The sequence below is a fragment of the Acinonyx jubatus genome, chromosome X (genome assembly GCF_027475565.1).
Source record: "Acinonyx jubatus isolate Ajub_Pintada_27869175 chromosome X, VMU_Ajub_asm_v1.0, whole genome shotgun sequence".
Taxonomy (NCBI): Eukaryota; Metazoa; Chordata; class Mammalia; order Carnivora; family Felidae; genus Acinonyx; species Acinonyx jubatus.
Genome location: NC_069389.1, coordinates 16,619,309 through 16,637,173, shown reverse-complemented (window position 1 = coordinate 16,637,173; position 17,865 = coordinate 16,619,309).

Below are 17,865 nucleotides of genomic sequence, written 5' to 3'. Positions count from 1 at the left end.
TCTGCTTTAAATTTCTGGTAGAATTCCCCTGGGAAGCCATCTAGTCCTGGACTCTTATTTGTTGGGAGATTTTTGATAACCGATTCAATTTCTTTGCTGGTTATGGGTTTGTTCAAGCTTTCCATTTCTTCCTGTTTGAGTTTTGGAAGTGTGTAGGTGTTTAGGAATTTGTCCATTTCTTCCAGGCTGTCCAGTTTGTTGCCATATAATTTTTTATAGTATTCCCTGATAATTGCTTGTATCTCTGAGGGATCAGTTGTAATAATTCCATTTTCATTCATGATTTTATCTATTTAGGTCATCTCCCTTTTCTTTTTGAGAAGCCTGGCTAGAGGCTTATCAATTTTGTTTTTTCAAAAAACCAACTCTTGGCTTCGTTGATCTGCTCTACAGTTTTTTAGATTCTACATTGTTTATTTCTGCTCTCGTCTTTATTATTTCTCTTCTTCTGCTGGGTTTGGGGTGTCTTTGCTCTTCTGCTTCTATTTCCTTTAGGTGTGCTGTTAGATTTTGTATTTGGGATTTTTCTTGTTTCTTGAGATAGGCCTGGATTGCAATGTATTTTCCTCTCAGGACTGCCTTTGCTGCATCCCAAAGCATATGGATTGTTGTATTTTCATTTTCATTGGTTTCCGTATATTTTTCAATTTCTTCTCTAATTGCCTGGTTGACCCATTCATTCTTTAGTAGGGTGCTCTTTAACTTCATGCTTTGGAGGTTTTCCAGACTTTTTCCTGTGGTTGATTTTAAGCTTCATAGCATTGTGGTCTGAAAGTATGCATGGTATGATCTCAATTCTTGTATACTTAGGAAGGGCTGTTGTGTGACCCAGTATGTGATCTATCTTGGAGAATTTTCCATGTGTGCTACTCGAGAAGAAAGTATATTCTGTTGCTTTGGCATGCAGAGTTCTAAATATATCTGTCAAGTCCATCTGATCCAATGTATCATTCAGGGCCCTTGTTTCTTTATTGATCCTGTGTCTAACTGATCTATCCATTGTTGTAAGTGGAGTATTAAAGTCCCCTGCAATTACCATATTCTTATCAATAAGGTTGCTTATGTTTGTGATTAATTGATTTATATATTTGGGGGCTCCCATATTCGGTGCATAGACCTGTATAATTGTTAGCTCTTCCTGGTGGATAGACCCTGTGATTATTATATAATGCCCTTCTTCATCTCTTGTTACAGCCTTTAAAGTCTAGTTTGTCTGATATATGTATGGCTACTCCAGCTCTCTTTTGACTTCCAGTAGCATGATAGATAGTTCTCCATCCCCTCACTTTCAATCTGAAGGTGTCCTCAGGTCTAAAATGAGTCTCTTGTAGACAGCAAATAGATGGGTCTTGTTTTTTGATCCATTCTGATACCCTATGTCTTTTGGTTGGCGCATTTAGTCCATTTACATTCAGTGTTATTATAGAAAGATACGGGTTTAGAGTCATTGTGATGTCTGTAGGTTTCATGCTTGTAGCGATGTGTCTGGTATTTGTCTCACAGGATCCCCCTTAGGATCTCTTGTAGGGCTGGTTTAGTGGTGATGAATTCCTTCAGTTTTTGTTTGTTTGGGAAGACCTTTATCTCTCCTTCTATTCTAAATGACAGATTTGCTGGATAAAGGATTCTCGGCTGCATATTTTTTCTGTTTATCACATTGAAGATCTTGTGCCAATCCTTTCTGGCCTGTCAAGTTTCAGTAGAGAGATCCGTCACAAGTCTTATCAGTCCCCCTTTATATGTTAGAGCACGTTTATCCCTAGCTGCTTTCAGAATTTTCTCTTTATCCTTGTATTTTGCCAGTTTTACTATGATATATCATGCGGAAGATCGATTCAAGTTACATCTGAAGGGAGTTCTCTGTGCCTCTTGGAATTTCAATGCGTTTTTCCTTCCCCAGTTCAGGGAAGTTCTCAGTTATGATTTCTTCAAGTACAGCTTCAGCTCCTTTCCCTCTCTCTTCCTCCTCTGGAATCCCAATTATGCGTACATTATTTCACTTGATTATGTCACTTAGTTCTCTAAGTCTCCCCTCATACTCCTGGATTTTTTTATCTCTCTCTTTCTCAGCTTCCTCTTTTTCCATAATTTTACCTTCTAGTTCACCTATTCTCTCCTCTGCCTCTTCAATCCGAGCTGTGGTCACCTCCATTTTATTTTGCAGCTCATTTATAGCATTTTTTAGCTCCTCCTGACTGTTTCTTAGTGCCTTGATCTCTGTAGTAATAGATTCTCTGCTCTCCTCTATACTTTTTTCAAGCCCAGCGATTAATTTTATGACTATTATTTTAAATTCATTTTCTGCTATATTGCTTAAATCGTTTTTGATCAGTTCATTAGCTGTCGCTACTTCCTGGAGTTTCTTTTGAGGAGAATTCCTCCGTTTTGTCGTTTTGGATAGTCCCTGGAGTGGCGGGGAACTTCAGGACTCTTCCTCTTTGCTGTCTGGAGTAACTTGCGTTGGTGGGCGGGGCCGCAGTCCGACCTGATGTCTGTCCCCAGCCCACCGCTGGGGCCACAGTCAGGCTTGTGTAACTTATCTTCCCCTCTCCCAGGGGCAGGACTCACTGTGGAGTGGTGTGGCCTCTGTCTGGGCTACTTGCACACTGCCAGTCTTGTGGTGCTGCTTCAATGGGATCTGGCGTATTAGCCAAGGTGGTTCCACAAGGTGCACAGAGGTGGGAGGGGCAGGTTCAGCTCGCTTTGCCTTTGGTGGTCCACTTCAGGAGGGGCCCTGTGGCACCGGGAGGAAGGCAAACCCGTTGGAGGGATGGATCCGCAGAAGCACAGAATTGGGTGTTTGTGCGGTGCAAGCAATTTCAGTGATGGGAACTGGTTCCCTTTGGGATTATGGCTGGGGGATGGGCGAGGGAGAAAGCGCTTCCCAGTGCCTTTGTTCCCCACCAACCTGAGGTCTGTCCTCCGGGGCTCAACAACTCTCCCTCCCACTCTCCGAGCAGAGCTGTTGACTTATAACATTCCAGATGTTATGTCCCACTGGCTGTCAGAACACACGTCGTCTGGCCCCTCCACTTTTGCAAAGCCAGACTTGGGGACTCTGCCTTGCCGGGTGGGCTGGCTGCTCCTCCACCACCCTGGCTCCCTTCCTCCAGTCTGTGTAGTGCACAACGCCTTTCCGCCCTTCCTACCCTGTTCCATGGGCCTCTCTTCTACACTTGGCTCCAGAGAGTCCATTCTGCTAGTCTTCTGGTGGTTATCGGGATAAATTAGGCAGATGTGGATGGAATATAAGCAATCAGCAGGACGTGGTGAGCCCAGCGTCCTCCTCCACTGCCATCTTCCTCGAGCCCAGAACTACCCTATATCTTTCTATTAGAGCATTTAGTCCATTTACATTCAAAGTAATTATTGATAGATATGTATTTATTGCCACTTTATTACTTGTTTTCTTGTTGTTTCTGAAGATTCTCTCTGATCCTTTCTTGTCTTTGTCACTTTTGGCCTCCCCTTTGTATTCAAAGAGTCCCCTGTAATATTTCTTGTAGGGCTGATTTAGTGGTCAAGAACTCCCTTCATTGTTGTTAGCCTATGGAACTCTTTATCTCTCCTTCAACTATGAATGATAGCCTTCCTGGATAGAATATTATTGGTTGCAGATTTTTCCCATTCAGCACTTTGAATGTATCATGCTATGCCCTCTGGCTTTCCAAGTTTCTGTTATCTCCAGCTAGCATTATGGGTTTTCCCTTACAAGTTAAGGACTTCTTTTGTTTTGCTGCTTTTAATATTTTTTCTTCATCAGTATATTTTGCAAATTTAATTATAGTATGTATTTGTGTTGGTATCCTTTTGTTGATTTTGATTCGATTTCTCTCTGCTTTCTGGGTTTGGATGTCTGTTTCCTTCCTAGGATTAGGGAACCTTTCTGCTCTTATTTCTTGAAATAAGTTTGCTGTGCCCTTTTCTCTCTTCTTCATCTTCTGCTTCTACTTCTACTTCTGCTTCTGCTTCTGCTTCTGCTTCTGCTTCTGCTTCTTCTGCTTCTTCTCCTACTTCTCCTTCTTCTCCTTCTTCTCCTTGGCTTCCTATAATACAAACGTTATTATGTTTGATGGAATGACTGAGTTCCCTAAGTCAGGCTTGCATTGCACAATTCTTCTTTCTCTCTTTTGTTCAGTTTTGTTATTTTCCATTACTTTGTCTTCTATGTCACTAATTCATTCCTCTGCTTCTTCCAGCCTGCTATTCATTGCATCAAGCCTGTTTCCAATTTGTTTATTGCATTCTTCGTTTCTGATTGATTCTTTCTTAATTGTTTTACCTCTGTGGTAAGGGTCTCATTGATGTCTTCCATTCTTTTCTCAAGCCCAGTGAGAATCCTTAGGTTTCTTTCTTTCTTTCTTTCTTTCTTTCTTTCTTTCTTTCTTTCTTTTTCTCTTTAATATTTTTTATTTTATTTAAAAAAAATTTAATAATTTACATCCAAATTAGTTAGCATATAGTGCAACAATGATTTCAGGAGTGGATTCCTTAGTGCCCCTTACCCATTTAGCCCATTCCCCCTCTGACAACCCCTCCAGTAACCCTGAGTTTGTTCTCCATGTTGATGAGTCTCTTATGTTTTGTCCTCCTCCCTGTTTTTATATTATTTTTGTTTCCATTCCCTTAAGTTCATCTGTTTTGTGTCTTAAAGTCCTCATATGGGTGAAGTCATATGATATTGGTCTTCATCTGACTGACTAATTTCGCTTAGCATAATACCCTCCAGTTCCATCCACATAGTTGCCAATGGCAAGATTTCATTCTCTTTGATTGCCGAGTAATAATCCATATATATATATATATATATATATATATATATATATATATATACATACATACACACACACACACACACACACACACACACACACATTATCCATTCATCCATTGATGGACATGTGGGCTCTTTCCATACTTTGGCTATTGTGGATAGTGCTGCTATAAACATGGGGGTGCATGTGTCCCTTCAAAACAGCACACCTGTATCCCTTGGATAAATACCTAATAGTGCAATTTCTGGGTAGTAGGGGAGTTCTATTTTTAATTTTTTAAGGAACCTCCATACTGTTTTCCAGAGTAGCTGCACCAGCTTGCATTCCCAACAGCAATGCAAAAGAGATCCTCTTTCTCCACACCCTCACCAACATCTGTTGTTACCTGAGTTGTTAATGTTAGCCATTCTGACATGTGTAAGGTGGTATATCCCATTGTGGTTTTGATTTGTATTTACGTGATGATGTACAATGTTGAGGATTTTTTCCTGTGCGGTTGGCCATCTGGATGTCTTCTTTGGAGGTGTCTATTCACGTCTTTTGCCCATTTCTTCACTGGATTATTTGGTTTTTGGGTGTTGAGTTTGATAATTGTTTATACATTTTGGATACTAAGCCTTTATCTGATATGTCGTTTGCAAATATATTCTCCCATTCTGTTGGTTGCCTTTTAGATTTGCTGATTATTTCCTTCACTGTGCAGAACCTTTTTATTTTGAAGTCCCAATAGTTCATTTTTGCTTTCGTTTCCCTTGCCTCTGGAGATGTGTTGAGTAAGAAGGCTGCAGCCAAGATCAAAGAGGTTGTTGCCTGCTTTCCCCTCAAGTATTTTGATGGCTTCCTGTCTTACATTGAGGTCTTTCATCCATTTTGAGTTTATTTTTGTGTATGATGTAAGAACGTGGTCCAGGTTGATTCTTCTGCATGTCACTGTCCAGTTTTCCCAGCACCACTTCCTGAAGAGACTGTCTTTATTCCATTGGATATTCTTTTCTGCTTTGTCAAAGATGAGTTGGCCATATGTTTGTGGGTCCTTTTCTGGGTTCTCTATTCTGTTCCATTGATCTGAGTGTCTGTTCTTGTGCCAGTACCATACTGTCTTGATGATTACTGCTTTGTAGAATAGCTTGAAGTCTGGGACTGTGATGCCTTCTGCTTTGGTTTTCTTTTTCAACATTGCTTTGCCTATTCACGGTCTTTTCAGATTCCATGAAAATTTTAGGATTATTCTGTTCTAGTTCTGTGAAGAATACTGGTGTTATTTTTATAGGGATTGCATCGAATATGTAGATTGCTTTGGGTATTATCGACATTTTAACAATATTTGTTCTTCCTATCCAGGAGCATGGATTCTTTTTCCATGTTTTTTTGTGCCTTCCTCAATTTATTTCATAAGCTTTCTATAGTTTTCAGTGTATAGATTTTTCACCTCTTTGGTTAGATTTATTCCTAGGTATTTTATGGCTTTTGGTGCAATTGTAAATGGGATCTATTCCTTGATTTCTCTTTCTGTTCTTCATTCTTGGTGTATAGGAATGCAACTGATTTCTGTGCATTGATTTTATATCCTGAAACTTTGCTGAATTCATGAATCAGTTCTAGCAGTTTTTGGTGGAATCTTTTGGGTTTTCCATACAGAATATCATGTCATCTGTGAAGAGTGAAAGTTTGACCTCCTCCTGGCTGATTTGGATACCTTTTATTTCTTTGTGTTGTCTGATTGCAGAGGCTAAGACTTCCAATACTATGTTGAATAACAGTGGTGAAAGTAGATGTCCCTGTCTTGTTCCTGACCTTAGGGGGAAAGCTCTCTGTTTTTCCCCATTGAGGATGATATTAGCACTGGGTCATTCATATATTCCTTTTATGATCTCAAGGTATGATCCTTCTAGCCCTACTTTCTTGAGGGTTTTTTATTAAGAAAGGATGTTGTATTTTGTCAAATGCTTTCTCTGCATCTATTGGGAGGATCATATGGTTCCTGTCCTTTCTTTTATTGATGTGATGAATCATGTTAATTGTTTTGCAGATATTGAACCAGCCCTGCATCCCAGGTATAAATCCCATTTGGTCTTGGTGAATAATTTTTTTAATGTATTGTTGGATCCAGTTGGCTAATACCTTGTTGAGGATTTTTGCATACATGTTCATCATGAAAATTGGTCTATAGTTCTCCTTTTTAGGTGGGTTTGTCTGCTTTTGGAATCAAGGAAATGCTGGCTTCATAGAAAGGGTTTGGAAGTTTTCCGTCCATTTCTATTTTTTGGAACACCTTCAAGAGAATAGGTGTTAACTCTTCCTTAAATATTTGGTAGAATTTCCCTGGAAAGTCCTCTGGCCCTGGGCTCTTGATTTTTGGCAGACTTTTGATTACTAATTCAATTCCCTTACTGGTTATGGGTCTGTTCAAATTTTATATTTCTTCCTGTTTCAGTTTTGGTAGTGTATATGTTTCTAGGAATTTTTCCATTTCTTCCAGATTACCGATCTTATTGGCATAAAGTTCCTCATAATATTCCCTTATTATTTTTATTTATGCTGTGTTGGTTGTGATCTCTCCTCTTTCATTCTTGATTTTATTCATTTGGGTCCTTTCCTTTTTCTTTTTGATCAAACTGGCTAGTGGTCTATCAATTTTGTTAATTCATTCAAAGAACTAGCTTCTGTTTCGTTGATCTGTTCTACCATTTGGTTTGGTTTGGTTTGGTTTCAATAGCATTAATTTCTGCTCTAATCTTTGTTATTTCCTGTTTTCTGCTGTTTTTGAGTTTTATTTGCTGTTCTTTTTCCAGCTCCTTAAGGTGTAAGGTTAGTTTGTGTATCTGAGATCTTTTTCTTCCTTCTTTAGGAAGGCCTGGATTGCTATATACTTCCCTCTTATGACCACCTTTATTGCATCCCAGAGGTTTTGGGTTGTGGTGTTATCATTTTCATCGGCTTCCATATACTTTTTAATTTCCTCTTTAATTTCTTGGTTAGCCCCTTCATTCTTTATTAGGATATTCCCTAGTCTCCAAGTATTTGTTACCTTTCCAAATTTTTTATTGTGGATGATTTTGAGTTTCATAGCGTTGTGGTCTGTAAATATGCACGGTATGATCTCTTTTTGTACTTGTTGATGGCTGATTTGTGTCCCAGTATATGGTCTATTCTGGAGAATGTTCCATGTGCACTGGAGAAGAATGTATATTCTGCTGCTTAGGATGAAATGTTCTGAATATATCTGTTAAGTCCATCTGGCCCAGTGAGTCATTCAAAGCCATTGTTTCCTTGTTGATTTTTTGATTAGATGATCTTTCCATTGCTGTGAGTGGGGTGTTGAAATCCCCTACAGTTATGATATTACTATCAATGAGTTTCTTTATGTTTGTGATTATGATTTATATATTTGGGTGCTCTCATATTTGGTGCATAACTGTTTACAATTGTAAGGTCTTCTTGGTAGATAGACCCCTTGATTATGATATAATTCCCTTCTGCATTTCTTGTTACAGTCTTTATTTTAAAGTCTAGATTGTCTGATATAAGTATGGCTACTCAGGCTTTCTTTTGTTGACCATTAGCATGATAGATGGTTCTCCATCCCCTTACTTTCAATCTGAAGGGTCTAAAATGGGTTTCTTGTAAACAGCATATAGATGGATCTTGTTTTATTATCCATTCTGTTACCCTATGTCTTTTAATTGGAGCATTGAGTCTATTGACGTTTAGAGTGAGTACTGAAAGATATGAATTTATTGACATTATGAGGATTATAGAGTTGGAGTTTCTGCTGGTGTTCTCTGGTCCTTTTTAATCTTTGTTGATTTTGGTATTTATTTATTTATTTATTTATTTATTTATTTATTTATTTATATTTTCATCTTTTCTCCCTTCAGAGAATCAGTCCCCCTTCAAATTTCTTTCAGGTCTGGTTTAGTGGTCACAAACTCCTTTAATTTGTGTTGGTCTGGGAAACTTTTTATCTCTCCTTCTATTTTGAATGACAGCCTCGCTGGGTAAAGAATTCTTGGCTGCATACTTTTCTGATTCAGCACATTGAATATATCCTGCCAAGTTTCTGGGGATAGGTCTGCTGCAAACCTGATCTGTCTTCCCTTGTAAGTTAGGGACTTTTTTTCCCTTGCTGCTTTCATGATTCTCTCCTTGCCTGAGTATTTTGTGAATTCAACTATGATATGCCTTGTTGATGGTTGGTTTTTGTTGAATCTAATGGGGGTCCTCTGTGCTTCCTGGATTTTGATGTCTGTGTCTTTCCCCAGGTTCGGAAAGTTTTCCACTATGATTTGCTCACATAACCCTTCTACCCCTATTTCTCTCTCTTCCTCTTCTGAGACCCCTATGATTCTGATGTTGTTCCTTTTTAATGAGTCACTGATTTCTCTAATTCTTAAATCGTGCTCTTTTGCCTTCATCTCCCTCTTTTTTTCTACTTCATTATTCTCCATAAGTGTGTCCTCTATATCACTGATTCTCTGTTCTGCCTCATTCATCCTTGATGCCTCAGCATCCATCCATGATTGCAGCTCGGTTATAGCATTTTTATTTTATTCTGACTAGTTTTTACTTCTTTTATCTCCAGAGTAAGGAATTCTAGTCTATTTTTGACTCCAGCTAGTATTCTTATTATCATGATTCTAAATTCTGGTTCAGACATCTTGCTTGTATCTGTGTTGGTTAAGTCCCTGGCTGTAGTTTCTTCCTGCTCTTCCTTTTGTGGTAAATTCCTTCGTTTGTCATTTTGAAGGGAGAAAAGGAATTATTGAGGTAGAAAAATTAAAATTAAAAAGTTACAATAAAAAATATTAAAATTAAAAAATTAAAATCACACACACACAAGAAAAATCGCATGAGTGATGCTAGATTCTAAGTGTGTTTTTGTCTGAGTGTTGAAAGTGGTTTGATAGATTAGAGAAAAAAGGGGAGAAAAGGAAATTGTTTGAGAATTTAAAATAAATGAATACACTTAAGTAGACTAAAATGAATGATGAAAGCAAAATAGAATTTGAAAAAAATTACACAAAATAAAGAATATAGTAGAAAAATAAAGAAAAATATTTTAATAAAATTTTAAGTAAAAATGAATTTTTTCTCTGTGTATTCAAGAAAAAGAAAAGAAATGAAAAAGTTAAAAAAAAGATGGGGAAATTGTTTCAAAATTTGGAAAAGTGAATACAGTGTAGTAGACTAAAATAAAATGATGGAAGTAAAATAGAATTTGAAAAAATTTACATAAAAGTAAAAAATATAGTAAAAAATTAAAGAAAAATATTTTTAATAAAAATTGAAAATAAAAATGAAATTTTCCTCCTTTTGTATTCAAGAAAAAGATAAGTGAAAAAGAGAAGAAAAAGAAAAGAAAATTGAATAGATGGAATTGTTAACAGATCGAAATAAGACTGAAATTACCTCGTTTTACCATAGAAGTCAGACTATGAAGCGCTTTATAGTCCATAAACTAAGCAGCCAGTGAGACTTGTGTTCCTGAAGAGCGAGGTTGGCCCAGTTGGGCAGAGCTTAGTGTAACGGCTCCCTTCTCCAGTAGATGGCGCTGCTAGCCTACTTGGGTTGATTGTTGTGGAGTTCGTAGGTGCGTATACACATGCGCGGGAGCAGTGAAAATGGCGTCACCCAGCTATCCAGTCTCTACTATCGGAACTCTGTTCTCCTGGATCAGCAATCATGCACCCGTCCTTTGTCTTCAGCTCCGTCCACTCCCCACTTTTTCACTGTCCGTGACCAAGCCCCAGGCAGTACCTCTCTTCTGAGTTTTGTCTCTGATGTGATTGTTTTCCTTGGCCACTTACTTCTGAAGGACTGCAGCTTTGACCGATTCAGCCCCTCTACAGGAGCATCTCACTGAGCAATGGCTGAATGCTGGCTTCACCCAGGAATGCTTGCTGGACCCTGCTGCTGCCAGTGCCCCAAGACTGTGGCCAGGTGCCAGCCAGCCCCAGAAAAAGTGCGGGAGATAGTGTAGCAGGAGCGTTTCAGGGATTATGAAAAATCACAACACACATCTGGCACCAGGCTTCACCCTTAATGACCTTGTTCCAGCACCAGCGAATGTGGGCTTTCTCTGGGGTCTGCTGGGACCAGGTGGCCTCAACAGTCTCCACCAAATGTCCATCTAGCAGTGGAACAGCTTTTCCCCATGTGGCCCAAGAACCTCCCAGAACCCCTTCTGTTCCTGGGGATTCGCCCCTCCTACCAGAGCACCGCCAGATATGAAGCTGTGGAGTTGCAGACTCTGTGTTCCCCTTGTTTACAGTCTTAATGGAATTTAAACCCTCTCCTTTATCCTTCCTCCCTTTTTAGTTTAGTCCCTGTGGCTGTTTTAATTTTCCACTTTGTCTCCAGCTGCTTTTGGGGAGGGATGCTTTTCCCATATTCTCCCTCTGTCTCTGTCCTCTCTCCACCCACAAAAGTGGTTCTCCATCTGCAGCGGCTTCTCACTCCCCACGTTCACCTCTCCGTGCCACACACCTGCTGAATTCTGTGGTTCAGATTGTGCAGATTGTTGTGTTAATCCTCAGATCAGTTTTCTAGGTGTGCAAGATGTTTTATTGTTTGTCTGGCTGTATTTCATGGATGTGAGACACACAAAAAACTTCCATTCTGTTCTGCCATCTTGGTACCCCCCTCTCTTTCTTTCCTTTTCTTTCTTTTTTATTTAAAACCATATTAGTTAATATATAGTGTCATAATGATTTCAGGAATAGAATTTAGTGATTCATCACTTACATGTAACACCCAGTACTCATCCCAACAAGTGCCCTCCTTAATGCCTATCACCCATTTAGCCCATCCCCCCACCCAACACCCCTCTAGCAACCCTCACTTTGTTTTCCATATTTAAGAGTCTCTTATGGTTTGTGTCCCTCTCTGTTTTTATCTTATTTTTCCTTCCCTTCCCCTATGTTCATCTGTCATGTTTCTTAAATTCCAAACATGAGTGAAGTCATATATTTGTCTTTCTCTGACTGGCTTATTTCGCTTAGCATAATACACTCTAGTTCTATCTAGGATTTTTGCTTTAAATTCTCCATCAAGCATGTTGTTTATATATGTTTCACTTAGATCTCTGGCCTTGGTCTTATCTTGTTCTTCCATTTGAGATAAATTTTCTGCCTTGACATTTTGTCTAAGTCTTTGGCTTCTTCTGTGTGTTAGAAAAGCAAACCAGAAGTTTGCTCCTAAAAGTAATGGCATTATGTAGAAGAGGTATTTGGTAGTGCCCATGGCCTGGCACTTCAGGGAGTGTCTCTGGTGTGTACTGGGTGTGCTCTGTAGTTGTGTTTGGTCTTCTCTGTCCTTCAGGCCAGTCATTTTCATAGGCTCTCCTTGTCTTCTTTGGGCGGTGTTTAGTCCTTGGCCTGAATGTGGTGAGTTTTAACTCGGTGTGCTCTGATCTGCTTGTAACATGAGACCTGATACCAACTCCACTGGAACTGTGGCCCTGTAGAACTCTCTGGTCAGGAGATGTTGTGCGGGCATGGGTTTGTGCTGGTGTTCTGGGGTAGGGGCCCAATGTGCTGGGACTAGGGCAAGCTTGACTGAGGAGGGCAGTTCCACCAGAGTGAGGCTCTGCACTTGCTTGGTGTAAGCAAGTTAGGAAGCCATTGTCCTAGCTGTGCTGTTTCCCACATGTGGCTCTGCATTTATGCAGAGGGATGAGGCTGGGAAATGGCATCAGCCTGTTCCTTTGTTCCCAGAGAGACATCTCTGTTAACACGGCTTCTCAGGGACATGCTCTGAGAAGAGTACATATCTTCCCATGTGTGCCCTAGGCACACTTCTGATCACTATCTCCGTGTTGTCTGTCCCCAGGTTATTTGCTTGCCTTCTCTCTAGGAACAGTGCAGTGCCCCCTGGGCTCTATTCCAGCCAAGGCTCCTGACCTTTAAAACTCGAGCCTTTAAGCCCTGCTGTTTTCAAGAAATCATGGAATTCAGCACCTCTTGTTTTCCAAGCCAATGGCTTTGGGAAAATGTTTTCCTTGTGAAATCCCCTGTGTGTTCATTCCTGTTTCTCTCTTTCTTGCCCTTCTCTGTGACCACTGCTCCCTCCCCTCCACAATACCCACAATCTGTTTCTTTCCTAAACCACATCTCTGCACTTCCTACCTTCTTCAATGTGACCTCCTCTCTCCCTCTAGTTGTGGAGTTTGTTCTGTCAGTCTTCAAGGCTATTTCTGGGGTGTTTGGGATGAATTGATAGTTATCTAGTTGTGTTTATCGATTGAGATGAGCCTAGGGTCCTCCTACTCTGCCACCATGTTGAAAATCCATCCACATTGTTATTATTTGGGGGGTGGGGGTAGATAAATACTAATTTAATTCTAGTAAGCACAGAAAACTTGCTCTGATAAAGCTTTTAAAAATGTTTAATTATGTTATATTAGTTTCAGGTGTAAAACATTGGGATTTGACCATTAAATATGTTACAAAATGCTCATCATAAGGATAGTTACTATCTGTCACCATAAGAAGTTATTACAATATTATTGACTGTATTCTACATGTTGTACTTTTCATCCTTATGACCTATTTATTTTATAACGAGGAATTTTACCTATTAATTCCCTTCACTATTTCACCCATTCCTTCACCCCCATCTGCTTTGGCAACCACCAGTTTGTACTTTCTTTTTATCAGTCTGTGTCTGTTTTTTGTTTCTTTGTTTTTCATCTGCTTTTTCTTTTAGGTTCTACATATAAGTGAAATCATATAATATTTGTTTTTCTCTGTTTGATTCATTTCACTTAGTGTAATTTCCCCCTAGCCAATCTATGTTGTTTCAAACATCAAGATTTCATTCTTTTCTTTAAAGTTTTTATTTATTTTGAGAGAGAGAGAGAGGGAGAGAGAGGGAGAGAGAGAGAGGGAACACACACATGAGCAGGGGAAGGGCTGAGAGAGGGAGAGACAGAGAATCCCAAGCAGGCTCTGCACTGTCAGCGTGGAGCCCAAATCAGGGCTCAAACTCATGAACGATGAGATCATGATCTGAGCCAAAATCAAGATTTGGACACTTAAAGGACTAAGCCACCCAGGTACCCCAAGATTTCATTCTTTTTTATAGCTGAGTAATATTACATTGTGTATATATGCCACATCTTTATTTATCTATCAATGACACAAATTGCTTCCGTATCTTGACTATTATAAATAACGCTGCAATAAACATAGGAATGCATATATCTTTTCAAATTAGTTTTAAATATTCTTCAGGTAAATACCCAAATGTAGGATTACTGGGTTGTATGGTATTTCCATTTGTAATTTTTTTGAGAAAGCTTCATGTTTTCCATAGTGGCTGCACCAACAGTTCAGGGTGTTTCTTTTTCTCCACGTCTTTGCCAACACTTGTTATTTCATGTCTTTTTCATACTAGCCATTCTGGCTGGTATGAGATGTTATCTCATTGTGGCTTTGACTTGCATTTCCTTGATAATTAGTGATTTTGAGCATCTTTTCATGTGTCTGTTGGCCATCTGTATGTCTTCTTTGAAAAATGTCTCTCCAGGTTCTCTGCACATTTTTAAAACCAGATTATTTTAATTTTTTGGATGTTGAGTTGTATGAGCTCTTTATGTATTTTGGATACTCCCTTGCCAGATATGTCATTTGAAAATATTTTCTCCCATTCAGTAGGTTATCTTTGTGTTTTGTTGATAATTTCCTTCACTGTGCAAAAGTGTAATCCCCATTAGTTTGGTGTAGTCCCCATTGTTATTTTTGCTTTTGTTTCCCTTGACTGGAGAGACACACCAGAAAACATTGCTAAGGCTGATGTCTAAGAATTGACAGCCTATGTTTTTTTATGGAGTTTTATGGTTTCAGATCTTTCATTAAAGTTAATCCATTTTGAGTTTATTTTTGTGTTTAGTGTAAGAAAGTGATCCAATTTCATAATTTTGCATGTAGCTGTCTAGTTTTCCCAACACCATTAATTGAAGAGATTGTTTTTCATCACTGTATATTCTTGCTTCCTTTGTTGTAAATAAATGGCCATATACTAATGTGTTTATTTCTGGGCTCTTTATTCTGTTCCATGGATCTGTGTGCCTATTTTTGTGCCACAACACAAAAATGTTTCAATTACTACAGTTTTGTAGAACAGTTTGAAATCTAGGAGTGTGATACCTCCAACTTTGTTCTTTCTCAAGCTTTCTTTGGCTATTCAGAGTCTTTTATGGTTTCATACAAGTTTTAGAATTATTTGCTCTGGTTCTGTGAACAATGCCATTGTTATTTTGTTAGAGATTTCACTGACTCTCCACATCTTCACCAACACTTGTTGTCTCTTGCTTTTTTAAATTTTATTTTAGCCATTCTGACAGATTTGAGGTGATTATCTCATTGTGGTTTTGATTTGCATTTCCCTAATGATAAGTGATACTGAGCACGTTTTCATGTATTTGTTCATGATCTATATCACCTTTGGAGAAATATCTGTTTATTCTTCTGCCTATTTTTTAATTGGATTACTTGATTTTGGGTGTTGTGTAAATTCTTTATATATTTTGTATACTAACCCTTTATTGGATGTGTCATTTGCAAATATCTTCTCCCATTCAGTGGGTTGGCTTTTTGTTTTGTTGACTGTTTCCTTTTCTGTGCAGAAACTTTTTATTTTGATGTAGTCCCAGTAGTTTCCTTTTGCTGTTGTCTCCCTTGCTTCAGGAGACATATCTAGAAAAATGTCACTACAGCTGATGTCAGAAAAATTATTGCCTGTGCTAACCTCTAGGATTTTTATGGTTTCAGGCCTCACATTTAGCTCTTTAATCAATTTTGAGTGTATCTTTTGTGTATGGTGTAAGAAAGTAGTCCAGTTTCATTCTTTTACATGTTGCTGTCCAGTTTTCACAACACCATTTGCTGCTGAGACTGTATTTTTCCCATTGCATATTCTTGCCTTCTTTGTTGAAGATTAACTGACCACATAATTGTGGGTTTATTTATGGGCTCTCTATTCTGTTCCATTGATCTGTGTGTCTTTTCTTGATGGTATTATACTGTTTTGATTACTACAGCTTTGTAGTATATCTTGAAATCTGGGATTATGATACCTCCAATTTTATTCTTCTTTTTCAAGATTTCTTTGGCCTTTCAGCATCCTTTGTGGTTCCATACACATTTTAAGACTATTTGTTCTAATTCCATGAAAAATGCTATTGGTATTTTGACAGGAATTGCATTAAATCCATAGGTTGTTTTGTGGACATGTTAACAATATTTGTTTTTCCAATCCATGAGCATGGGTTATGTTCCCTTTGTTTGTGTCATCTTCCATTTCTTTCATCAATGTTTTATAATTTTCAGAGTACTGGTTTTTCACTTCCTTGGTTAAGTTTATTTCTAGATATTTTATTATTTTTTTGTGCAATTTTAAATGAGACTATTTTCTTTAATTCTCTTTCTGCTAATTATTAGTGTATAGAACTGCAACAGATTTCTGTATATTGATTTTGCATCCTGTGATCTTATTGAATTAATGCATCAGTTCTAGTAGATTTTTGGTGGAGTCTTAGGGTTTTCCATATAGTAAATGTTTTATTTCTTTCTTACCAATGTGGATGCCTTTTATTCCTTTTTGTTGTCTAATTCTTGTGGCTAGGACTTTCAATACCATCTTGAATAAAAGTGGTGAGAGTGGACATCCTCATCTTGTTCCTGATCTTAGGGGAAAAGCTCTAAGTTTTTCCCCATTGAGGATGATGTTAGCTGTGGATTTTCATATATGGCTTTTATTTTGTTGAGATATGTTCCCTCTAAACCTTTTTGAAGGATTTTATCATGAATGGATATTGTACTTTGTCAAATGTTTTATCTGCATCTACTGAAATGATTATATGGTTTTTATCCTTTCTTATGATATGATTTAACATATTGATTTATTTGCAGATATTGAACTATCTATGCATCCCAGAAATAAATCCCACTTGATCGTGGTGAATGATTTTTTTTAATGTATTGTAGGATTTGGTTTGATGATATTTTGTTCAAGATTTTTGCATCTATCTTCATCAGAGATATTGGCCTGATATTCTCTTTTTTTTGTAGTGTCTTTAGCCGGTTTTGATCTCAGAGTAATGATGGCCTCATAGAATTAATTCATAAGCTTTCCTTCCCCTTCCACATTTTGGAATACTTTGAGAAAAAAAGGTATTAACTCTTCTTTAAATGTTTGGTATGATTTACTTGTGATGACTTCTAGTCCTGAACTCTGGTTTGTTGGGAGTTTGTTATTACCAGTTCAATTTCCTTGCTGGTAATCGGTCTGTTCAAATTTTCTGTTTCTTCATGATTGAGTTTTGGGAGATTATATGTTTCTAGGAATTTATCCATTTCTTCTAGGTTGTCTACTTTGTTGGCATATGATTTTTAATAATATTCTCTTAAAATCCTTTGTGTTTCTGTAATGTTGGTTGTAATTTCTCCTCTTTCATTTCTGATTTTATTTCTTTGAGTCTTTTCCCCCTTTTTTTGATAAGTCTGGCTAAAGGTTTATCAATTTTGTTGATCTTTTTAAAGAACCAGCTCCTGGTTTCATTGATGAATTCTAGTGTTCTTTTAGTTTCTATTTCATTTATTTCTTCTGTAATGTTTATCATTTCCTTCCTTTTACTGGTTTTGAATTTTGTTTGTTCTTCTTTTTCCCACTTCTTTAAGTCTAAGGTTAGGTTTTTGAGATTTTCCTTGCTTCTTGGAGTAGGCCTCTATTGCTATATACTTCCCTCTTGCAACAACTTTTGCTGCATCCCAAAGATTTCGGAGTGTTTTGTTTTCATTTGTTTCCATGTATATTTTTTACTTATTCTTTGATTTTTGGTGACCCATATATTGTTTAGTAGCGTGTTATTTAACCTCTATGTATTTAGTTCTTTCAAGATTTTTTTGTGGTTCATTTCTAGTTTCGTAGCATTGTGGTCAGAAAAGATGCATGGCATGACTTCTATCTTTCCAAATTTGTTGAGACATGTTTTGTGGCCTAATATGTGATCTATTCTGGAGAATGTTCCATGTGCACTTGAAAAGAATATGTATTCTGCTCTTTTTGGATGGAATGTTCTGAATACATC